Here is a 25,769-nt window from a genome sequence, read left to right as displayed (position 1 = left end):
AGCCATAGGTTCCTGACCCCTGGTCTAACAGCTTCTGCCCTAGATCAGTGGTAGAGCATCAGCCCAGCATGTGGAAGTCCCAGGTTTGATTCCCTATCAGGGCACACAGGAAAAGTGATCATCTGCTTCTCTTCCACCCTCCCTTTTCTCTCCCTCTCCTCTCTCTCTCTTTTCTCCTCCCGCAGCATGGCTCCATTGGTTTGAGTAAGTTAGCTGCAGTGCTGAGGATGGCTCCATGGCCTTGCCTCAGGCGCTAAAACAGCTCAGTTGCCAAGCAATGAGGCAACAGCCCGAGATGGGCAGAGCATAGCCCAATAGGGTGCTTGCTGGCTGGATGCCAGTTGAGGTGCATGTGGGAGTCTGTCTCTCTGCCTTCCGCCTCTCACTTAATAAAATAAATTTAAATAATAAAAAAAAAAGTCCAGCCCTGGCCAGTTGGCTCAGTGGTAGAGCGTCAGCCTGGCGTGTGGAAGTCCCGGGTTCGATTCCGGCTAGGGCACACAGGAGAAGTGCCCATCTGCTTCTCCACCCCTCCCCCTCTCCTTCCTCTCTGTCTCTCTCTTCCCCTCCTGCAGCCAAGGCTCCATTGGAGCAAAGTTGGCCCGGGTGCTGAGGATGGCTCCATGGCCTCTGCCTCAGGTGCTAGAGTGGCTCTGGTCGCAACAGAGCGACGCCCTGGATGGGCAGAGCATCGCCCCCTGGTGGGCGTGCCGGGTGGATCCTGGTCGGGCGCATGCGGGAGTCTGTCTGACTGCCTCCCCATTTCCAGCTTCAGAAAAAAAAAGTCCAGCAACTTCTGACTGGGCCTTTCTATTCACTCTCCAACCCATCTCTTTCTTCTCCCAACCCCGTTTGTGTCCTATGCTCTAGCCATTATTTCTATTCACTGAGCACTGCCTTACTGTTTCTCTCCCCAAGGCTTGTCTGGAACGCACTCTCCACCCTATTTCACCTGTTGCACATTCTTTGATACATTGGCCAAGAAGACATCCAGGATAACCTCGCCCCACCTCCATTCAGGTGTCTTAGCCACCAGATAACACAGGAGAAAGAAATTAAGTATAAATATTATAAATGAAGTTATCATCTGTAATTTATATATGTGTCCACCTAGAAAATCCAAGAGAATCAACTGTAAAAACATGAGAACTGATAGAAAGTTCAATAAAGTAGGTGATTATAAGATTAAATCAAAAGCTTCTTAAAAACTATACCAGCAATGACCAATTAGAAAATGAAAGGGGAAAAATTCCATTCATGATGACAACAAAGCCTAGAGATTACCTAAAAATAAATTTAGGAAGAAATGGGCAAAATTTTCACCAAAAGACATAAAAGATCCAAATATATACAGTGATATAACAGGTTCCTAAGTGAAAAGATTCAATAAATGAAAATATCTCATTTCTCCTGAAATGTCAGTTTTCTATAAATTTAGTCTAACTCCAGTCAAAATCCATGATTTTTAAAAATCTAATCATGATTTTTTAAATTCTAAAGTTAGTCTGGCCTGACCTGTGGTAGCGCAGTGGATAAAGCATTGACATGGAACGCTGAGGTCACCAGTTCAAAACCCTGGGCTTGCCTGGTCAAGGCACATATGAGAGTTGATGCTTCCTGTTCCTCTCTCTCCCTCCCACCCTTTAAAATGAATAAATAGAATCTTTTTTTAAAAAAAAAGTTAATCGAAAGATTTTATGCCCAAGAGGAGCCAAGATTTTTTTTTTTTGTATTTTTCTGAAGTTGGAAGCAGGGAGGCAGAGAGACAGACTCCCACATGTGCCTGACCAGGATCCACCGAGCAAGCCCACTAGGGGGCAATGCTCTGCCCATCTGGGGCCGTTGCTCCATTGTAACCGGAGCCATTCTAGCACCTGAGGCAGAGGCCATGGAGCCATCCTCAGCGCCCAGGCCAACTTTGCTCCAATGGAGACTTGGCTGCAGGAGGGGAAGAGAGAGAGAGAGAAAGGAGAGGGGAAAGGGTAAAGAAGCAGATGGGTGCTTCTCCTGTGTGCCCTAACTATGAATCGAACCCAGGACATCCACATGCCAGGCCGATGCTCTATCACTGACCCAACCGGCCAGGGCTAAGAATTTTTTAAGTGAAAAATGAGAAGAAGATGTGCTTCATCAGATATCAAAACAGTTTGTTGTGACTGAAAGTAGGAAAATGCTCCAAGAGAAAGAATATGTCAAAAGGAAAAAGAAGCCAGTTCAAGGGGCTTCTAACTGCCAAAGCTGGAGCATTATCACCCATTAAATAAGAATATAATAAATGAGGAGAGAACTATCCTTTAGAGTGGAATGTCAACTAATGAATGCTGAAGGAATAATGTAATTAGAAAAACTGCCATTTAGCAACCATTTTAGCAATAATTCAGCTAAAAAAGTAAAAGGATGCTAAAATTAATGGGTAAGTTTTGAGAAACTGGATAGTATATAGTCTCAAAGTATCTGCCCACAAGACACTTATTAATTACTGAGAGGGATAGAATAACATTATAATGGAGACCTCTGATAAACACTACCATAACTAGCTGAAGGATATATGGAAGTTCTTTGTAATTTCTTTGCAACATTTAAGTCTGAAATTATTTCAAAACTAAAAGTTAAAGAAGAAAAAGAATTTTAAATTAAATGCTCAAAAAGCTGTTCAAATAGACATCCAAATAAGAGATTACGTGGCTCCTTATGATGTGCTTTATGAAAAAAATATTTTAATAATTTCATATGAAAACACATGATATAATATTGAAAAAAAAAATGTTGCCTGACCTGTGGTGGCACAGTGGATAAAGCATTGACCTGGAACACTGAGATCGCTGGTTGGAAACCCTGGGCTTGCCAGGTCAAGGCACATATGGGAGTTGATGCTTCCTGCTCCTCCCCCCTTCTCTCTCTCTCTAAAATCAATATATAAAATCTTTAAATATATATATTGAGCCTGACTAGGTGGTGGTGCAGTGGGTAGAGCATCAGACTGGGACCCAGGTTCAAAACCCCCAGAACGCCAGCTTGAGCACGGGCTCATCTGGTCTGAGCAGGGGTCACCAGCTTGAGCCCAAGGTCATTAGCTTGAGCAAAGGGTCACTCGGTCTGCGGTAGCACCCCCCACCCCTCCCAGTCAAGGCACATATGAGAAAGCAATCAATGAAAAACTAAGGTGCTGCAACAAAGAATTGATGCTTCTCATCTCTCTCCCTTTCTGTCTGTCCCTATCTATCCCTCTCTGTCACACACAAAAAAATACACACACACACACACATAAAGTTGAGATACAAATACCATACACTCAACTAAAAAAAAAGACTAGGATAAAACATAAAAGCTAACAGATCAATGCTGAGAATTTTCTGGCTGTGGGGATGCACCTGGCCTCCTTGAACAGCCATAAAAAAGGCATAGAGGTAAAGAGCTTCAGCTGCTCACGGTAAGCTCTCCTCAGCATGTAGGGGGAACAGCAATCTGGACTCAGCCCCTTATCTCAGAGAAGGAGGGGTTTCTCTTCTGTCCAAAGCTAATGCAACAAACACTAACTGCCAGGGATTATGCAAGACACAGAGGACACTAAGACAAATCAAACTCAGACATTGCCCTAAAGTTGTCTGACTTCTCACTTCCTGTTAATTCTTCACCCATCAGGATCTGATCTGGCTTCCACTGACATCTGAAACTGTGAGGAGAAACAGCATGGTGGTAAGAGCCCTTTCTGTGCCTTTTTTGCCTAGCAATGCCAACTCATTTCTTAGGACTGTTCAAGTCTTACCTGCTTTAAAAGCTTTCCTTAATCATAGCCCTACTCTATGGCTGTGCTCCCACAACACCCTATGCTTACCTCTATCATAGCATTTATAAAACAACTTGCTTATTTTTCTGTCTCTGCAAAGAATTAACATATAATTTGAAAGCAGAATCCATAACGTAAGTCTGTGAATCATCTGCATTTAATAGGATGGCATTTAACGTCAAAATTACATCTAAACTACAGAACAACCACCTTTCAGAACTACCAGCAATCTAGTTGAATGGAAGTCCGACAACTAGGGATTTAAAGAAGCCACATCGAGACTGGTAGGAGGGGTGGAGACATGGAACAGGCTGGTTCCACACCCATGTGTGGCAGTTTAAAATCGGGAGGGGTATCTGCAGAGGTCTCCCCTGAAGAATGAGGGGTCTCAGCCCCACACCAGGCATCCAGCCCATAGTTCCAGTGTCAGGAAAACAAGTCCCCATACTTCTGGCTGTAAAAAGCAGCAGGGATTGTGGCTGAGTGAGACGGAGAGCTGTGGGGAGCCCCACGCAGCTCCTTTTAAAGGGCCCCTGCATAGACTTACTTGGATTCAGACATGGCCTTATTCAGACTCATGCCCTCCGAGCTCCAACACTGGGGCAGCAGCTTGAAAGGAATCAGAGACATATGGGAAGAAACTGGACTGTCCAGCAACAAGGCTCAGTGGGGTGGGAGGGGACAGCTTTCTGCCAGATAAGTGCTGGCAGAGGACACTGTTCTTTTTCTGAGATCCCACCCCCACAGAGCTGGCAGGCAGGCACCATATATGAATTTCCATCAGCCTAGTTCACACTGTTCATCCCACCCAGGTGATTCCCTGACATCCACCCCACCCAACTTGAGGGCCCCACCCAAGCTGCATCTGGCCTCTGAATACCCTGTACCTCTTGCTAAGTGGCTCCAAGCCTAGTACTAGCAGCCACCAGCCTTGGTTCACAGTTTAGCTTCTCCTGAGTACCTCCAAGCCCAGTACAAGTAGCAGCCATCCACACATCACTCTCTAGCTCATGCTGGGTAGTCCCAGGCAGTGGTTAACCTTGTACCTCCCAGGAAACCCCAGAGCCAGTACACCCAGTAGTTAGCTTCAGACGACACCAGCTTACAACCCTACTACTTCCACAAGGAACACACTCAAGGGTTGGATCGGTGAGCACCAAAGCCCCACTGGAGCAAGTCCTGCTTCATAGGGCCAACTCCTGCACAGCAGCTTCTCCACTGTAGTCACAGCTGGTCCTTGTAGCCAGTCAGCCTGGGAGTCAATACCTCTTAGTGACACCAACAGCAATAAAGACTCAACAACAACAGTACAGTGCACACAGCCCACACAGGGGCGCACCTGAAGCACCCAGCTCGGGTCACTGGGGAGGCCTACTATACAAGGCCACTCTACCAAGTCTGGGAGATGTAGCAGCTCTATCTTATACATAGACACAAACATAGGGAAGTAGCCAAAAGGTGGAGACAAAGAAACATGTCCTAAATGAAAAAACAGAAGAAATCTCCAGAAAAAGAACTAAATGAAACGCAGGCAAACTAACAAATACAGAAGTCAAAACAATGGTTATAAGGATGCTCAAGGAACTTAATGAAGGCATAGACACCATAAAAAAAAAAAAAAAGACAAAAAAACAACAACAAATGAATATACACTAACTGAAATGAAGAATAATTTGTAGCAGCCTGACCAGTGGTGGCACAGTGGACTGAGTGTCGACCAGGGACACTGAGTGCTGCAGTTCGAAACCCCAAGGTCACCAGCTAGAGTGTGGGGCTGCCAGCTTGAGCATGGGATCACTGATATGATCCCAAGGTCGCTGGCTAGAACCCAAAGGTCACTAGCTTGAGCCCAAGGTTGATGACTTGAGAAAGGTGTTACTGGCTCATCTTGAGCCACTCAGTCAAGGCATATAGGAAAAGGAATCAACAAACAACTAAAGTGAAGCAACTAGGAGCTGATGTTTCTCATCTCTCTCCTCCCATTTTCTCTCCCTTCCTCTCTCTCTCAAAAAAAAAATTTAACAGGAATCAACAGCAGAATAGATAAAGCCAAGAATCACATCAGCAATTTGGAATATAGGGAAGCAAAAAACACCCAATCAGGCCTGACCAGGTGGTGGTATAGTGGATAGAGTGTCAACCTAGGATGCTGAAGACCCAGGTTCAAAACACCGAGGTTGCCAGCTTGAGCATTAGGCTCATCTGGCTTGAGCGTGGCTCACCAACTTGAGCGTGGGATCATACACATGACCCCATGGTCACTGGCTTGAGCTAGAAACCCCTGGTCAAGGCACGTATGAGAAAGCAATCAGTGAACAGCTAAAGTGGTGCAACTGTGAGTTGATGCTTCTCATCTCTCTCCCTTTCTGTTTGTCTGCCTATCTCTCTCTAAAAACAAAACAAAACAAAAAAACCCACCCAATCTGAATAACAAAAAGAAAAAAATTCCAAAGAAATGCAGATAGTGTAAGGAGCCTCTGGGACAACTTCAAGAATACCAACATTCTCATCATGGGGGTGATGGAAGGGAAGACAGAGAGCAAGAAATTGAACACCTATGTGTAAAGATAATGACAGAAAACTGCTCTAACCTGGTAAGGAAAATAGACCTACAAGTCCAGGAAGCAGAGAGTCCCAAACAAGATAAACCCGAAGAGGCCCACACTAAGACACATCATAATTAAAATGCAAAAAGTTAAAGACAAAGAGAATCTTAAAAGCAACAAGAGAAAAGCAGTGAGTTACCCACAAGGTAGCTCCCATAAGACTGTCAACTGATTCCTCAACAGAAACTTTGCAGGCCAGAAGGGATTGGCAAGAAGTATTCAAAGTGATGAAAAGCAAGGAGCTCCAACCAAGATTACTCTACCCAGCAAAGCCATTATTTAGAATCAAAGGTCATATAAAGAGCTTTCCAGACAAGAAAAAGCTAAAGGAGTTCATTACCATCAAACCAGTATTACATGAAATGTTGAAGGGTCTTCTTGACAAAGAAGAAAAAAAATTAAAAATATGAACAATAAAATGGCAATAAATACGTATCTATCAACAATTGTCTCTAAAAAACAAAATAAGGCCTGGCCCAATAGCTCGATTGGTTAGAGCCTTGTCCTGAAGCACAGAGGTTGCTGGTTCAATCCCTGGTCAGGGCACAAACAGGAACAGATCGATTTTCCACTCTCTCTTTCTTACTTTCCTTTCTTTTTTTTCTTTTTTTAAAATTTATTTTATTTTATTTATTCATTTTTTTTAGAGAGAGAGAGAGAAGAGGGGGAAGAGCAGGAAGCACCAACTCCTGTTTGTGCCTTGACCAGGCAAGCCCAGGGCCTCGAACCAGCAACCTCAGCATTCCAGGTCCACGCTTTATCCACTGCGCCACTGCAGGTCAGGCTCTTACCCTCCTTTCTTGCAAAAATCAATAAATAAAAATTTAAAACAACAACAACAAAAAAACTTGTGAAAGCCCTGGCCGGTTGGCTCAGCGGTAGAGCGTCAACCTGGCGTGCGGAAGTCCCAGGTTCGATTCCCGGCCAGGGCACACAGGAGAGGCGCCCATCTGCTTCTCCACCCCTCCCCCTCTCCTTCCTCTCTGTCTCTCTCTTCCCCTCCCACAGTGAGGCTCCACTGGAGCAAAAGATGGCCCGAGCGCTGGGGATGGCTCCTTGGCCTCTGTCCCAGGCGCTGAGTGGCTCTGGTTGCAACAGAGCGACGCCCCGGATGGGCAGAGCATCGCCCCTGGTGGTACTGCCGGGTGGATCCCGGTTGGGCGCATGCGGGAGTCTGTCTGACTGCCTCCCCGTTTCCAGCTTCAGAAAAATACAAAAAAACAAACAAACAAAAAAAAAACTTGTGAAAAACAGCCCTGGCCAGTTGGCTCAGTGGTAGAGCGTCGGCTTGGCATGTGGAAGTCCCGGGTTCGATTCCCCGCCAGGGCACACAGGAGAAGCGCCCATCTGCTTCTCCACCCTCCCCCTCTCCTTCCTCTCTGTCTCTCTCTTCCCCTCCTGCAGCCAAGGCTCCATTGGAGCAAAGACGGCCCGGGCACTGGGGATGGTTCTGTGGCCTCTGCCCCAGGCACTAGAGTGGCTCTGGTCGCAACAGAGCGACGCCCCGGATGGGCAGAGCATCGCCCCCTGGTGGGCGTGCCAGGTGGATCCCGGTCGGGCGCATACGGGAGTCTGTCTGACTGCCTCCCGTTTCCAGCTTCAGAAAAATACAAAAAATAAATAAAATAAATAAATAATAATAATAAAAAAAAAACTTGTGAAAAACAAAATAAGTGAACAAGCAGAACAGAAACGGACTCATAGATACAGAGAACAATTTGACAGTTGCTAGATGGGAGGGGGTTTGAGAATGGGTGAAAAAGGTGAAGGGATTAAGAAGTACAAAGTGATTGTTACAGAATAATTATGGGGATGTAAAATACAGTATATGGAATATAGTCAATAATATTCTAATAAATATGTATAGTGCCAGATGGGTGGGAGACTTACCAGGATGATCACTGATGATCACTTAGTAAGTTATATAATATCTAATCACTGGATTGTACACCTGAAACTAATAATATTGTATATCAACTGTAATTAAAAAATAAAAATAAAAGCATAGTAATAGCATAACATCTAATACATAGCAACACTCAAAAAGTGTTTGTTTAAAATTAAATAAATATATTTTTATTTATATGCCCCACCTGTAGACATAATTTAGTTTGTACACATTCCAAAAAATAGTAGATACTAAAGGTATCACTTGTATATGTGTATACACATATAGCAATTTTAAATGCAGAGAGAAGTTTGAAATACTTTCTGAGGCTTTTTATAATTCTCATTCTACAGATAACCTCAAGGCAAACTCATTCCAATTCTGTGACTTCATTTACGATCATTATCCCAAACTTTATATATTCCATATAGATATCTCTCCTAAGTTCCATGCCCATTTAATTTCCTACTCTAAATGACCATCTAGATCAGCGGTTCTCAACCTGTGGGTCGCGACCCACAGGTTGAGAACCGCTGATCTAGATGTTTCACAGACACCTCAGACTTCCTTATAAAATATCTCCTCTTACTCCAGTGTTCATTCACTATCTCAATAAAAGGCAACACGTTCACAGACATTTCTGTCAGTCATAGAAATTATCCTTGACACTAACCTCCTCACTCTCCTTTCACCCTCCAAATACAATCAATCATCAAGTCCTATGACTTCTACCTCTTGGAATACTTCTTGAATCCATCCTGCCACATTCCTATTTCCAGTCCCTATATATATAACCTTTTGCTTTGACTACTACTATAGCCTCCTAATAAGCCTCTCCTATCCATTCTTGATTCTCTCCAATTCATTCTCCACATACCAGCCAACGTGAATTTATTTCACTTTGTAAATTTCTCATTATCCTTATGGTATAATAAAGACCCAAATCCCTATAAGACTCTGCATCAGGGGTCCCCAAACTGCGGCCCCCTGAGGCCATTTATCCAGCCCGTGCCGCACTTCCAGAAGGGGCACCTCTTTCATTGGTGGTCAGTGACAGGAGCATAGTTCCCATTGAAACACTGGTCATTTTGTTGATTTAAATTTACTTGTTCTTTATTTTAAATATCGTATTTGTTCCCGTTTTGTTTTTTTACTTTAAGATATGTGCAGTGTGCATAGGGATTTGTTCATAGTTTTTTTTATAGTCCGGCCCTCCAACGGTCTGAGGGACAGTGAACTGGCCCCCTGTGTAAAAAGTTTGGGGACCCCTGCTCTGCATGGTCTGGTCCCTGCCCATCTCTCCTTCCACATCTCTTACTATTTCTTACTACTTCACTTCTATGAGTCTGCAACATTAAATGTCTTCCAGAGTTTTGAACTCACCATGCTCTCTCCCACCATCAGGCTAAATAAAGCTTTCTTGACCCCAGCCAGCACTTCATCTAACCAACGCCCACTCATTCTTTAAGTCTCAGCTTAAAGGTCAATTCCCCAGAGAAGCCTTACTTGTCCCCACACTATAGGTTAGATTTCCCTATTATAAAGTCTCATAGCACCTGTATATCCCCATCCTATTACATAATGCCTTATAATCTTATGAGTGTTTGTTAAACATTTATATTCTGGCTAATCCAGGCAGAAAACACGTATATTTTGTTCATGACTGTATCCCTGGTAGGTACTCAAAATTATCTGTTTAGTGACCCAATATTCAGTCAGTAATAGTATACACCAAAAATGGTACAGCCCTGGCCAGGTAGCTCAGTTGGCTGGAGCATCACCCAGATGCACTTGGGTTGCCCAGTTGGGGCCCATACAAGAAGCAACTAATGAATGTACAACTAAGTGGAATAATAGCTCAATGTTTCTCTCTCTCAAATTAATATTTTTAATTCTTTAAATTAAAAAAAGGGTTCAAGGGCACATAAGGTACATAAAGCTAGGTTATTTTAATTATCCATAAAAAGAAATTAGGCTCTAGCCAGACAGCTCAGCACCATCTCAATATGCCAAGGTTGCAGGTTCCATCCCCAGTCAGGGTAATACAAACGGCAACCAATGAATGCATAAGTAGGGGGAACAAAAAACTGATGTTTCTCTCTCCCTTCCTCTCTCTCTCTCAAATCAATCAATATGACCTGTGGTGGCGTAGTGGATAAAGCATCAACCTGGAACACTGAGATTGCTGGTTTGAAACCCTGGGCTTGCCTGGTCAAGGCACATATGGGAGTTGATGCTTTCTGCTCCTCCCCCCTTCTCTCTATGTCTCTCTCTGTCTCTCTTCTCTAAAATGAGTAGTCTGACTGACCAGGCAGTGACACAGTGGATAGAGCACTGGACTGGGACGTGAACAACCCAGGTTCAAAACCTTAAGGTTGCCAGCTTGAGCGCGGGCTCATCTGGTTTGAGCAAAGAGGTCATTCGGTCTGCTGGAGCCCCCGGGGTCAAGGCACATATGAGAAAGCAATCAGTGAACAATTAAGGTGCCGCAATGAAGAATTGATGCTTCTCATCTCTCTCCCTTCTGGTCTATTTGTCTCTTTCTGTCTCTCTCTCTCTCTCTCTCTGTGTCATAAATAAACAAACAAATAAAATTTTTAAAAAGTTTATTGAATAGAATTTGAACTTACTGAAACAAACTGCACCAAACTCTCCTGTCAGTCCTAAAACATCCCACAATATGTTCTTTTTCCAGAATCATACTAGGCAATAATTTTTTGTCTGAAGTGTCAGAATTTTGCCAACCTTCAAACATCAGCCATAATAGATATGAACTCAATTATAACAAAATTACACAGAGCAAAAACCACAAAGTATTTCCAAGCATGTCTCCTGTGAATATTTTTGAGGCAAGCTAATTAGAGGTTTTTACATACTATTTATTATCCAGCTTCCCAAACATGTTACTGAAAAGCTCATCAATTTTTTGCAACATTTTGGCTGAATGCACACCTCCTATTCAGACTTTATACATGACTAAGCATATTTAAGTAGTTCATTAATATGCAATATATTAAACTATTCTATGAAGAAGAATTGTGCATTTTCTTTTTTTTTTTTTGTATTTTTCTGAAGCTGGAAACGGGGAGAGACAGTCAGACAGACTCCCACATGCGCCCAACCGAGATCCACCCGGCACGCCCACCAGGGGGCAACGCTCTGCCCACCAGGGGGCGATGCTCTGCCTCTCTGGGGCGTTGCTCTGTCGCCACCAGAACCACTCTAGCGCCTGGGGCAGAGGCCAAAGAGCCATCCCAAGCGCCCGGGCCATCTTTGCTCCAATGGAGCCTCAGCTGCGGGAGGGGAAGAGAGAGACAAAGAGGAAGGAGAGGGGGCGGGGTGGAAAAGCAGATGGGCGCTTCTCCTGTGTGCCCTGGCCGGGAATCGAACCCAGGACTTACGCACGCCAGGCCGACGCTCTACCACTGAGCCAACCGGCCAGGGCCAAATTGTGCATTTTCTAATTGCAAGTCAATGTGAGGAACAACAGAATTAATATTGCTAATATTCATATAGCATTTACTGTGAATCAACCGCAGTTCTAATATTTTGTATGGCTTAACTAAATGAATCTTCTCAACAATCCTATGAGGTCATCATTCCCATTATATAGAGAAAAACTGAGGCACAGAAAGGTCAAATTGTTTTGTCTAAGGTCATCATGCTAATATGTGGCAAAGCCAGGATTCAAACCCAAACAATTTGGCTTCAGTTATATAACATTTTTCATTTGAAGAAACAAGAGTATATCAGAATAATGATCAAAAGGAATCAGTACAGGATCTAAAAGTGGGGAAAAGGAATGGGGAAAGTGAAGAAGAAACATGGTAGATGAAGACCATTCAACAAAAAATTTTGTCACAGAACAGATAAAGATCATTAACAAAGATTCTCCCAGCCTGCCCATTCCCAAATGGCTCTATAAAACGAGAGCAAACTAAGAGCAGAAAGTAAAGAGAGAGCTTAGGGAAAACACAGTAAAACAACACTTCAAAAATATAATTAGCCCTGGCCGGTTGGCTCCGTGCTAGAGCGTCGGCCTGGCGTGCAGGGGTCCCGGGTTCGATTCCCGGCCAGGGCACACAGGGGAGGCGCCCATCTGCTTCTCCACCCCTCCCCCTCTCCTTCCTCTCTGTCTCTTTCTTCCCCTCCCGCAGCGAGGCTCCATTGGAGCAAGGATGGCCCGGGCGCTGGGGATGGCTCCTTGGCCTCTGCCTCAGGCGCTAGAGTGGCTCTGGTCACAGCAGAGCGACGCCCCGGAGGGGCAGAGCGACGCCCCGGATGGGCAGAGCGTCGCCCCCTGGTGGGCGTGCCGGGTAGATCCCAGTCGGGCGCATGCGGGAGTCTGTCTGACTGTCTCTCCCCGTTTCCAGCTTCAGAAAAATACAAAAAAAAAAAAAAAAAAAAAAAAAAAAAAAAAAAAAAAAAAAAATATATATATATATATATATATATATATATATATATATATATAATTAAATTGTCTGACCAGGTGGTGGCGCAGTGGATAGAGCATTGGACTGGGATGCAGAGGACCCAGGTTCAAAACCCTAAGGTCGCTGGCTTGACCACCGGCTCCTCCGGTTTGAGCATGGGCTCACCAGCTTGGGTGCGGGGTTGCTGGCTTGAGTGTGGGATCATAGATATGACCCCTGGTCACTGGATTGAACCCAAAGGTTGCTGGCTTGAAACCCAAGGTCAGTGGCTTGAGCAAGGAGTCACTGGTTCTACTGTAGCCCCCAGGTCAAGGCACATATGAGAAAGCAATCACTGAACTAAGGAGCTTCAACGAAGAATTGATGCTTCTCATCTCTATCCCTTCCTGTCTGGCTGTCCCTATCTGTCCCTTTCTCTGACTCTTTCTGTCTCTGTCAAAAACATACATATATATATATATATATATATATATATATATATATATATATATATATGTATGTATTTAATTAAATTAAAATATACAGTGTGTCCGTAAAGTCATGGTGCACTTTTGACCGGTCACAAGAAAGCAACAAAAGACGATAGAAATGCGAAATCTCCACCAAATAAAAGAAAAACTCTCCTAGTTTTATACCTATTCAGTGCAGTTCAATGTGGGCTCATGCACAGATTTTTTAGGGCTCCTTAGGTAGCTATCCCATATAGCCTCTACAGACTCGTCACTGACTGATGACCTACCAGAACGGGGTTTCTCCACCAAACTGCTGGTTTCCTTCAACTGCTTATCCCACCAAGTAATGTTATTCCTATGTGGTGGCACTTTGTTATAAACGCGCCGATATTCACGTTGCACTTTGGTCACGGATTTGAATTTAGCGAGCCACAGAACACACTGAACTTTCCTCTGTACCATCCACATCTCGACTGGCATGGCTGTGGGCTGCTCTGCTGTATACACGGTGTTACGTCATCATCTGCGCATGCGCACATGCTGCCACATCATCCTACAGAAACTGGGAGAATTTTCCTTTTATTTGGTGCAGATTTCACATTTCTATTGTCTTTTGTTGCTTTCCTGTGACCGGTCAAAAGTGCACCATGACTTTACGGACACACTGTACACTTATATATATAATTAAATTAGCATTCAGTATAAGTGAACAAAGAAAAATGAAGCCATCACAAAAAAAGCTTTCATGGAAGAGAACAAGGTGGACAATACTGAAAGTACAGTAAGAGTCATGAAGGCCATGATAGATAAAAAGTGAGCAAGATAAAATGAAAAATAAAATAGTTTAAAAGTATTACCAAAACAAACCCAAAAAACAAAACGAGAACATGTAGCAATGGTAGTCATAGGAGATCCAGCATAAGAAAAACTGGTATCTGAAAAAAGAGAACCAAGCAACCGGAACAAAAGGATATGCAAAAATGGATAACTATGGTTTTGTGGTTTTGCTCTCCATCCCCCTGATGGCTAATGACGTTGGGCATCTTTCCATGTGCTTAATTCTTTACTTCTTACTTTACCTCATGTTACTCCAATTCTGTTCTAGTTAATAATTCTTAAATTAAATTTTACCTGCTCAGAGTAGCATGTGGTTTCTTTCTCCTGATTGGACCTAGACTCCTGTAACATGGAGAGTTAGTGATTTTGTAAAAATTAGGTATCTTTTCCTGAAATCAGCTACCTGCCAAGATTTTAAAAATAGAAGACAAAAGAGAAAAGCTGAAAAATATTTTGTCCCTGGTCAGATACTCCCTTTAGAAGTAACTAAGAAAAAGCCTAGGGGAGGGGGGTAAAAATCCAAGGGAACATTTATTATCATTATTATTATTATTATTATTATTTTATCAAAAACAAGAAATCTTTCTAAATAGGAGCTGTTAAGGTTTGGTTTTATTGGTTTTTTGCTTATATTTTTAATGGTGTTCAGAGGATAAGGGTTCTAGACATACTATTTATTTAATTGGAAAAAGGTGACTTCTATGTGAAAGATTAAAATGCTGAATGTACTTGTTCTTGAGAAAATTAAACTGCAATGTAACTTTCCTTTGCCCAAGCCAACGGAGATAAAAGAGTGGTGGCTTGTGTTGAAGGTGGCTGGGAAATAGCAATCTGTCCAGAAACTGGAAGCAGAAAATTGTAGCCCGAGAGCAGCCAATAACAGTACTGACACACATGGGCACGCAGGTGTTCATGAATCTGCAGGCCTGCTGTCCAACCTCAGCTATGTGCTGTACATGGACCCACAACGTGTAGCAAACACATAAGTAATGTATGAGAATTTAAAAACTTAAATTCAATATTCTCTGGTGAAAGAAGGAGGAACTGAGGAAAATACATAGGAGGTATTTACTGGAAACGTAATATTCTATTTTTAAAAAAAACCTGAAACAGCAAGCATATTAAGATTTAATGATCGGTATCGCTATACTGTTCTGCTCTTTTTGTTTTTTTTCTCTTTTCTAAGTGAGAGGAGGGGGAGATAGAGAGACAGACTTCTGCATGCGCCCAGACCCAAAGCCACCCTGCAACCTTTGTCTGGGGCCGATGCTAATGAGCCTCTGGCCAGAGCTATTGTTCTGTTTGTGTATGTGTAAAATATAAGAAAATTTGAGGTAAATGTTACCTTTTATTGGTATTATTCTCTGAGACTTTAGAGGTCTTAGGCTTATGTTCTAGTTCCATATTGTTTATCTGCCCATATCTTAAGAAAATCAAGGAGCCTGACCTGTGGTGGCGCAGTGGATAAAGCGTCGACCTGGAAATGCTGAGGTTGCCAGTTCGAAACCCTGGGCTTGCCTGGTCAAGGCACGTATGGAGTTGATGCTTCCTGTTCCTCCCCCCCTTCTCTCTCTCTCCTCTCTCTCTCTCTCTCTCTCTCTTTCTCCTTTCTAAAATTAATAAATAAAAGAAAAAAAAAGAAAAGGAAATCAAGGAAAGAAAATATTGTAGAATAATTACAATGGAGCCCTGGCCAGTAGCTCAGTGGATAGATTGTCACCTGGCATATGGATGTCCCAGGTTCAATTCCCAGTCAGGGCACACAGGAGAAGCGACCATCTGTTTTTCTCCCCTACTCTCTCCTCCTTCTCTCCCTCTTCCCCTTCCACAGCCAGTGGTTCAATTGGTTCTAGCGCTGGCCCCAGCGCTGAGGATAGTTCATTGGTCCTAGCACATCAGCCTCAGGTGCTAAACAGAGCTCGGTACATGAACTTCAAGCAAGAAGATGCTACTGTACTAACTCAGGCCACTCATGTTCTGAGAGAATGTCCAGTTCTCCATCATTATCTAAGGGAGATTGGTTTTAGGACCCCGCAGATACTAAAATCCATAGATGCTCAAGTCCCTTATATATATAAAACGGCACTATATTTGCTTTATATAAAATGGCTTAGTATTTGTAGTATTTGCATATAATCTATGCACATTCCTCCCCATATACTTTAAATCATCCCAAATTACTTATAATTCCTAATACACTATAAACATTATATAGATAAATAGTTGTTATACTGTATTGTTTAGGGAATAATGACAATTAAAAAATGTCTGTAGCGCTGGCCAAATAGCTCGGTTGATTAGAGCATCATCCTGAAGCACGGTTGACAGTTTGATCCCCAGTCAGAGCACATACAGGAATAGATCGATGTTCCTCTCTTCCTCCCTCTCTCTCTCTCTCTCTCTCTCTCTCTCCTTTCTTCTCTCACTAAAATCAATAAATAAAAATTAAAAAGAAAAAATGTACATGTTCAGTACAAACTTAACCATCTAGGAATCACTACATAGTACATGTGAACAACAACATCACACTTCTCACACCCCAAATATTTCTGACCCACAGTTGATTGAATCCAGAGATGTGGAACCCACAGACAGGGAAAGCCAACTGATATCTCAAAGGGTACTCAAAATGATCCACCAAGGTATCAAAAAAAAAATGCCTGAACTCTTGTTTATAAACTTCACTAACACTGGCCTCCTCACAGAATCTTTATATCACGTCTTGCAACACATGAGGTTCAGGAAGCATCCTCAGGAAGTGGGAAAGGTCCACAGCTTGGGGGGCACTGGCGTCATCATTTATTCATTTTGTGATACACTACAGGATATGTGCTACAAAATGACATTGATGTGGTCAATTTCAGAAAAAAATGGATCTTTAAATATGATCATAATTAAATGACAATGAGATGGTGAATAATCATGAAACTCTTGTACCTCAAAGAAGTTCTCTGGTTATTATCTGGCCAAGTGCATATAAGATTTCTGGAACTTGCCTGACTAGGCGGTGGTACAGTGGATACATCTATGGACTGGGACACAGAGGACCCAGGTTTGAAGCCCCAACGTCGCTGGCTTGAGCGCAGGCTCATCCGGCTTGAGCAGCGGCTCATCAACTTGAGTGTGGGGTCGCTGGCTTGAGCCCAAAGTTCACTGGCTTGAAGCCCAAGGTTGCTGGCTTGAACAAGGGGTTGCTCACTCTGCTGTAACCCCCTGGTCAAGGCACATATGAGAAAGCAATTGAACAACTAAGGAGCCATAAAGAATTGATGCTTCTCATCTCTCTCCCTTCCTGTCTGTCTGTCTCTATCTGTCCCTCTCTGTCTCTGTCACACACAAAAAATTAAAAAGATTTCTGGGACTTAAAGAGCAGTTGTATATTTATCTCTTACAAAAACACTGATGATCTGCCTGACCTGTGGTAGTGCAGTAGATGAAGCGTTGACCTGGAATGCTGAGGTTGCCAGTTCCGGGACTTGGGCTTGCCCGATCAAGGCACCTATGAGAAGCAACAATGAGTTGATGCTTCCTACTCCTCTCCCCTTGCCTTTCTCTCCTCTCTCTAAAATCAATAAATAAAATCTTAAAAAAAAATTGCTGATGATCCAAGTTTGCTGACATTATCTGGGATGGCAAATGTCTAGTAGAAGGACGTACCTAACAGATATTCCAAAAATACACCCATCTGTCCTTTCAAGATATAGGAGATGTCTTTTTTTTTTTTTTAAGATTTTATTTACTGATTTTACAGAGAGAGGAGAGGGTGAGAAGAGTGAGAAGTAGCAACTCATAGTTAACTTCACTTTAGTTTTCATTGGTTGCTTGTTGTATGTGCCTTGACCAGGCCAGCCCACATTTTGAACTGGTGACCTCAGCATTCCAGGTCAACGCTCTATACACTGTGCCACCACAGGCCAAGCAAGATAAAGGAGATGGCTTAACAAAAGCTAGAAAATTGTTTGTTTTTTAAAAAATTATGCTAAGTGCATTTTGAAAACATGTATGGCAGTTTTTCTATCCTTATATTTTTGTTGCCAGAAAGATGTAAAAGTGTTATTTATAAAAACTCTCACATCTGTAAGCCAGGAGTTTTCTTTCTTTTTTTTTTTTTCTGAAGCTGGAAACGGGGAGAGACAGTCAGACAGACTCCCGCATGCGCCCGACCGGGATCCACCCGGCACGCCAACCAGGGGCGAAGCTCTGCCCACCAGGGGGCGATGCTCTGCCCCTCCGGGGCGTCGCTCTGCCACGACCAGAGCCACTCTAGCGCCTGGGGCAGAGGCCAAGGAGCCATCCCCAGCGCCCGGGCCATCTTTGCTCCAATGGAGCCTTGGCTGCAGAGGGGAAGAGAGAGACAGAGAGGAAGGAGGGGGTGGGGGGTGGAGAAGCAAATGGGCGCTTCTCCTATGTGCCCTGGCTGGGAATCGAACCCGGGTTCCCCGCACGCCAGGCCGACGCTCTACCGCTGAGCCAACCGGCCAGGGCCGCCAGGAGTTTTCAAACTGGGATCCAAGGACCCTTGAGGGTCCCCAAGATGCTTTCAGTGAATTCACAGATTTAAAACCATTTTCATAATCATTCTCAGATATTATTTGCCTTGTTTACTATCCCAAGAGTCCAGCAGAGTTTTCCAGAGGCTAATGGGATGTGTGGTTGTATATTCTCGCAATTTAAAATTTTCTCCATAATTTTTAGTACACAAAATATCAATAGACAGACCCATGAAAATGAAAGGTCTTCAATAATTTTTACTTATATATACTTCAATAGTTTAAGTTCATAAAGGGGTCCTGAGACCAAGAAGTCTGAGAATCACTAATACTCACTTAAAAAACTTAGTAATTGAATTTTCTAACCAATTCCAAATACAAGGTTCCAGTGGGTTTTCAAGTTATGTTGAAAATGCATTAATATGCCATATTTCCATTATTTTGTAAGGAAAACAGACATCAAAGAAAAGGGAAATTTACTAACATATAGACAAATAATAAGGCAGCATTCAATTGGAAAAACATAAATTAACTTGTACAGGAGTTCAGAGAAGAAGAACTCCTGTCAGCCAGGATGACCAGGGAGGAGAACAAATCTAAATTAAAACCTCATTATCATCTTTAAAAACATATTCAGAAGACTGAGGAGGAGCAAAATTTCAGGGGGAGGCAAACAACAATGACAACGACAATGATAAGCTGAAGGAAAAGTGCATATACTTTAGTAACCCATGCAGTGAGCACATTATAATATCAGTGTCAAGAGTGATGACTTCTGAGGGCTGGGAACAGCTGAATAGCCATATATACTCTACTGGCATTTAAAGAATGTTTAAGTTGGTATGATATTCATATCAATTCTTCCTCCTTCTCAATCTCACAATAATTCCCCCATGCCTAACAATTCCAAACCAGCATCATCAATCATTTAAAATGTATAAATAAAACAACCATGTTGGTAGAGATTATCTCTAGGTGGTAGGATTTAAGGATAATGATCACCTACCATGAAACAGACAATATACTAGACATTAGAAATCTTAAAACTAATACTTTTATTATAAGAGGTCCCTTATGTATCTAATAGCTTAATCCTTAAACAACCTTGAAAGATAATAATTTTAACTCCCATTTAAAGAATCTGAGCCCTGGCCAGGTAAGTTCAGTTGGTTAGAGCACCATCTTGATACACCAAGGTTGCAGGTTCAATCCCCAGTCAAGACACATACAGGAATCAACAAATGAATGTATAAATAGTTGGAACAACAAATCAGTGTTTCTTTCTTTCTTTCTCTCTAAAAATAAATAAATAAATAAGGAAGCAAATAAATAAAATTTTGAATTGAAAACCAAGAAGACACAATAGGTTCTGAAGCCTGCACAAGGTCATACCATAGAAACTGTTGAAGCCATGACTGAAATCCTGTCTCTTGACTCATACATGGTATTCTCTTTTACCCTTAGAAAGGGCAAGGACAGTTCTCATGTTACTGCAACAGCCTACTGGTATGCTTCCCGCCAGCCTCACCTCATCCTAATCTCTCCTCATGTATAAATATTTTATAACTCTTATATAGTAGGCACTGAACTATGGTTGCAAACTTCAGAACTTCCCATGTCAGGGAAATAGGATATTCAGTACTCTGCTTCCTCCACACGCAATGATCATCCTAAAAGGTAAAGCTGATGAAGTTATTTCCTACCTTTGAATCCTTCAAGTGGCTCCTAATCACCAGCAAGACAAAGCTGTAACTCCTGAATTCGCAAAGCCTTCACAATCTGACTTTTGCAGCCTCCACACACTCCCCAAACATACCCTGTTCTCCTGCCATTCAAGCATCTTCAGGATGTAGACACTCTTTTGTGTTTCTAGGTCATTGCGCACATTGTTTCCTGAGTGAAAAGCCTTTTAAACCCACATCCACCCAGCTAATAAGTAAGTAGTGACTCTTCAAGACTTAGGTTAGGTATGAACTTCTCTGAAAAACCATTATTTATATTCCCAGTGTGAATATAGGAGATCCTACAGGACCCACAAACACAGCCCTTGTTACATTGTAGTCTAATGCTGGTTTACTGGCTTCTGGCTCTTTGAGGCCAGGGACATACCTTTCATATTTATCATGCGTAATGCCAAGACCTAGCACACAGCCTGGCACAGAGCTCATGTTCAATAAATATTTGTGGGATGACAAGAGCACCAGTCTAATGGAACACACAAACATGTGTACAACTAAGTAAAGTATGATAGATGTCAAAATAATAAAAGTGTGGCAAGAACGCTATCCAAGAAAGGGAAACAAGGTAAGAAACCCTGGGGAAACTGTTCTGCCTACATCCCTCGGGTTTCCTTACTTGATTTCTCCCTTTCTTCAAATGCTGCTGCTGCTACTGCTGCTGCTGATGATAATGATGACGACTAGTATGATCATGAACTCTGGATCAGGTACTGTGTGAAGGAAGCACTTTACATAAACAAACTTATTTAATCCTCATAACCACCCTATGCATTTCACTGATAAGAAAACTCAGGCTGGAGAATAAAACACTTGCTCAATATCAGACAATTAGTGTCAGAGCCAAGATTTCAACCCAGATCTTATCTTTTGAACTAAAGCTCCAAAAAGCACTCTATGCTTCTATTCTTTATCAAAAGTAAAATCTTCTCCCCAACTACCAAAGTTTAATAGCCTCAATTAATCCCATTAAGCCAGCAAGGTTGAACTAAGATTCCTTTTTATGTTAACCATTCAAGTGAAAATCCACCTCAAGTTATTACACACTCCCTAGCTTCTTAAATGGAATATCTTAAATGTAACTTAACTTTTCTGGATGCCTCAGGACCATTCCTGTTTTCATTACTGAGGGTGCGGTAAAAAGAGTGCTGTTAAGAACAAATGTGCTGGGGTATAATACATTTCCCTTATATCAACAGCCTTGGCCAGTGAGCATTTTCAGTGCTTATAACAGAGTTCTGACTTCCCAATTCACTCCCATTCCCATGCCTAGAGCTACTTCTTGCTACTGTAAATGTTTGTCTCTAGCAGCCTATCTGATTTTGCTACCTCTAATCTTCTATGGGTTGTGATACTCGTAGAGATGTAATAAGTCATTTGTGCTGCTCACAAATTATTTCTGGCTCTTTGCTTTCTAGGCTCAGACTGCCACTCCCTGAGCTTTTTAAAACTTAGGAATGGCTATGTCACTAACCTTAGCCAATGAAATGTGAATGAAAGCGACACTTGAGCCAGAAACTTTAAAAGCCAGTGTTCCATCACTATCATCTTTCACTGAATCAAAATGGTCATGGAGACAGCATGTTAAGATGGGAGTTTCCACCAGTCTGGGGCCCAGAGTGACCGGGAAGAGCAGAGTTCCCTGTGTATTCCCGCTGGACATGTAGAATGAATGAGAAGTCAACTTCTGTTGTTAAGCCTCTGAAGTCTTAAGGGTTTTTGTTAATGCAGCCTAACCCAGGCTATCCAAACCAATACACTAGATCTCTCAGTAAATAATTCTCTCACATAAGTAACCTTTTTACAGATTTTATGATCAATATTTTGTTTGCACAAAGAATTCATCCTGGTTCAAAGCTATATTCAATATAAAATACATTCGCCAAGCACTTACTATGTAAAAAGCACTGTGCTAGATGATGAAGAAGACAATCCATGTCTTGAAAGAGTGTCAGTCTTAAGCTGGACACTATGGTAAAAAGGCAGACTCTGGTGTTATAATGGTTTAAGCTGGAGACAAGTCCCATCTAGATGGGGGAAAAGTACAGAAAAGTTTCACAAAGGAAATTCCATATCAAATGACCCTGAAACATGGGTGAGAATCAACAATTAGAGATTGGATTGAAAGGGGTCATTTAAGATAGAAAAAGCACCATGAGCAAAGATATAGAGCATAAAGAGAGAACAGTTCCACTGATCTAGAAAATATATATAATAAAATCTAAGGATATGGGGAAAAAGTTTACCCCTAGTGCCCATGCCAGGCTGCTCTGTGCTTCATCCAACAGAAAGTAGGGAACCATTAAGTCTTGGCTAGAGAACTGAGATACCTGAAAGTGATGGCAGTATACAAGATAGATAGAAGGAAAGAAGAAATGTTAGGGATATTTTGAAATAATTCAAGGGAATGGTATATCAAAGGGTCTAAATCAGTGTGATGACAGTAGAAATGGAAAGAAGAGGATGTCAGAAATATCACAAAGGAAGTATCAAAACACCTAGCAACCAACTAAACCCAGGGGAGAAAAAAGAAAGGCAAGAATGAATCTTGAAGTATGAATCCTGCGTGGCTGAATTCCACATTGCTGAGGTTAATCAGAAAAGTAATAAAGCAAATAAAGTGTTGCTGAACATCTTTCCCAATGGCTGCCTCCAGCTTCATCTGAAGTAAATACTACTACTTGCTTATCCTTTACTCCACAAGGGATAAAGTTACTTCTTGATTGGATGCCACCTTTTTTATACAACTTTATCCCCCTCTTTTTCCAACAGAAAATTCTCTGGAACCACTACGAACATTTCGGGTTCCCCCTTACCACTTGTACCATCCTCACTCATTGCCTTACTTCTTCCTCATCATCCACCAAGGCCAGGGTTCAACTTAACCCCTTTTCCTACAGTCTCACAATACCTACTGTCTCAGAATTCTAAAGACCATATCATTAGTTACCAATTCCCAGTGTGCCCTTTATTTCCACCACTAACTTATAGGCCCATTAGAAAAAGTCTTATACTTCACAGGGCTTGAGTTTCCCACAGATGTACTTGCCTTGCACACAATATATGTAAGACATTTTGAATGATCCAAAGTCAATTAGTTTCTAAGACTCTGCACATCTTACTTCCCCATGTGACATGTGAAATGAAGAGTCATCATTTAATACTTCAAAATGTTCTTGAGTTAAGAATCTTTAATCTTGCCTGACCAGGTGGTGGCACAATGGATAGAGCGTCGGACTGGAATGCGGAGGACCCAGGTCCGAGACCCCAAGGTCGCCAGCTTGAGCGTGGGCTCATCTGGTTTGAGCAAAGCTCACCAGCATGGACCCAAGGTCGCTGGCTCCAGCAAGGGGTTTCTCGGTCTATTGAAGGCCCACGGTCAAAGCACATATGAGAAAGCAATCAATGAACTAAGGTGTCCCAATGAAAAACTAATGATTGATGCTTCTCATCTCTCTCCGTTCCTGTCTGTCTGTCCCTATCTATCCCTCTCTCTGACTCTGTCTCTGAAAAAAAAAAAAAAAAAGAATCTTTAATCTTAGGAGCTGCTACTGCCTTAAGAGATTATTTGAAAATACCATTTGGTCATAAATTTTTGTGCCAGCTTCCTTTTAATCCGTTTCATTGAAGGTGTACCAGTTCTGTGATCATAACTCTAGGGTTTTCAATCTTTTTCATCTCATGGCACACATAAACTAATTACTAAAATTCTGCAGCACACCAAAAAACTTATATTTTTGCCAATCTAAAAAAAATAGGTACAATTCACATGGGATGGCTATTGTTATGTTGGCTGTTGTCATTTGTTAAAATTGATTTTTAGAGAGAGAGGAAGGGAGAGAAAAACATCAATTTGTTGTTTTTCTTATTCATGCTATCATTGGCTAATTCTTGTATGTGCCCTGACCAGGAATCGAACCTGAAACCTCCACATGTCGGGAAGACTGGTCTAACCAACTAAGAAACCAGGCCAGGGTCTGTCTTCATTTTTTCATTTGACAACCTAAGGGAAAAGAGGTCAGTGCCCCTGACTAAATAATCAGGTATTACATGTTTTAAAAATTCTTGTGGCATACAGATGAAAGTAGTTGGTATAGACAATTCAAAGTATAACCACAGAAAAGTTTTTGTTGTTTTTTTACAAAGTAACAGCTGCCCTTATTGGTCCTCCTCTCAATTAACTACAATGATTCTTCACTTTCACTCCTTCCTCATGTCAGGGAAACACAAATAGAAATGAAGTGAGGGATAGGCCAGGTAACTGGTTTGTTAGAGCAGTAGCCCCAATACCCAAAGGTTGTGGTTCAATCCCCCAACAGGGCACATGCCAAGAATCCACCAGTGAAGCCTGGCCTGTGGTGGCGCAGTGGAGAGAGCTTCAACCTAGAACACTGAGGTCAGGAGTTGCAAACCCTGGGCTTGCAGAGTCAAGGCACATTAGGACAAGCAACAATGAACTAAAGTGAAGTAACTATGAGTTGATAACTTCTCCTTCCTCTCCCCTCTCTGTAAAATCAATAAATTTAAAAAAAATCAACCAGTGAATACATAAATAAGTGAAACACCAAATCGATGTTTCCTTCTCACTTCCTCTCTCTCTGCAAAATCAAGTAAAAAAAATTTAAAAGAGGTTTATTAAGGAATTATAAAAATGGCATTGTTGTAAAAAGGAATACAAAGTATTGGTGGGACACTATCCTAACCAAACCCGCTCTCATCACTAATATATTTATTTCCTCTTGTAAGCAGATCACCGCGTAAACAATAGGAAGAAGTGCCAGAACGAAAGGAAGCAAGAGAGGCGTGTTTTGCCAATCAAGCTGACCCTAGTCTCCCAAACATCTAGCTGCGAGTAGAGCAGTAGGCACTGACAACCGCTTCTCGTCCGCTGCTGGTTCCCGCTCACGCTGTGCCTAGACTCTTCCTTCCTCTCCCCATAGCTGAGGCCGCCTGTGTCCTTCCTCTGCGCCAAGGTGCGCAGCGCAGCGGGGTCTCGCCTGCAGATGACCTCAGGCCGTTCCGCCAGGACCCAGCTGTCTTCTCCCCTCAGGCCTGGCAGCCCCTACCCAGGCGAGGTCGTCCAGGGGCCGGGCTCCCAGCCGAGCTCCCAGTCCCAGCCAGACTTCATTATTCCGAGAAGGTCGGGCAATGCCCCGACCTTCCTTCCCCAGCACTAGCGCGCGCGGGCTCTGCGCCGGGCCCAGACCCGGAGACTACAGGAGGCGGGGGAGGGGAGGGGCGGCCGGTGACCGTTAGCCGCGCTGTCTGCCGCGCCCCGACACGCGCAGGACAGGCCCTTACCGCAGCTGAGAGGAAAGCAGGGGAGAGGCAGCGCCCGGCCCGGTGCGGGCGGGAAGACTGAGGCGACGGCGTAGGCGGCCGCGGCGGCAGCCGCGGGGAATCCCCGCGGGCGCCCAGGACGCGGTGGGCGGCACGGGCGCCGCCATAGTGGGGACGCAGCGCACGGCCGCGACCCGGGACCGCGGGACCACCAATCCTGCTCTTCGACTCAGAGCCCTCTCCGGGGGTCGGGCATC

At 43.0% G+C, this 25,769-nt stretch overlaps 1 protein-coding gene across 6 annotated transcripts in view; it reads right to left on the bottom strand.

Annotated features, from left to right (window-relative positions):
* The window catches only part of ST3GAL3 (ST3 beta-galactoside alpha-2,3-sialyltransferase 3), a 212,589-nt gene extending 186,820 nt beyond the window's left edge, over positions 1-25,769 (bottom strand). For all 6 annotated transcript variants that reach the window (XM_066376093.1, XM_066376094.1, XM_066376095.1 and 3 more), the window contains exon 1: positions 25,534-25,769. The gene's annotated coding sequence lies outside the window, so the exon portion shown is untranslated. The remainder of the gene's footprint in view (positions 1-25,533) is intronic.

The sequence above is a fragment of the Saccopteryx leptura genome, chromosome 3 (genome assembly GCF_036850995.1).
Source record: "Saccopteryx leptura isolate mSacLep1 chromosome 3, mSacLep1_pri_phased_curated, whole genome shotgun sequence".
NCBI lineage: Eukaryota > Metazoa > Chordata > Mammalia > Chiroptera > Emballonuridae > Saccopteryx > Saccopteryx leptura.
This window is presented reverse-complemented; position numbering and strand designations above follow the sequence as displayed.